We start from the raw sequence: 367 nt of genomic DNA on the forward strand, positions 1-367 counted from the left end.
ATTTAGGCGGACCACCTGAGCTTCGGCATAGGCCTGTAAAGCGCCTGCACGCCCGCGCGCCCTTGCCCGAGCCGCGACTCTGTAAGCGATACTGATGCTCGGCGCGCCTTTCGAGGGTGAGAATTCGAGCGTAAAGGAGTGTCGCTCGAGAGTGAGTGTGTTGTCAAGAGTGTGTGTACGAGCATGAGGTATGTGTTACATGTATATATCTGCATCTCATTTGTGGCCGCGAGTCGTGGAAGCGGTGGCTGGGTGACCCTCCGCCGCCTGGAGGAGGAGCCGGCGCGTGCTGGAGTGCCTGCGAGTGAAACCCAAAGCTCTGGCCTCACCCTCGTCTCCAAAGATTTCATCTCCTCCACTTCTCGTA

General features: G+C 58.3%; 1 protein-coding gene across 1 annotated transcript in view; it reads left to right on the forward strand.

Annotated features, from left to right (window-relative positions):
• The window catches only part of LOC119593979 (poly(rC)-binding protein 3-like), a gene marked incomplete in the record, with an annotated part of 48,552 nt that overhangs the window by 26,957 nt on the left and 21,228 nt on the right, over positions 1-367 (forward strand).

This window comes from Penaeus monodon, chromosome 33, assembly GCF_015228065.2.
Source record: "Penaeus monodon isolate SGIC_2016 chromosome 33, NSTDA_Pmon_1, whole genome shotgun sequence".
In the NCBI taxonomy this organism is placed as follows: domain Eukaryota; kingdom Metazoa; phylum Arthropoda; class Malacostraca; order Decapoda; family Penaeidae; genus Penaeus; species Penaeus monodon.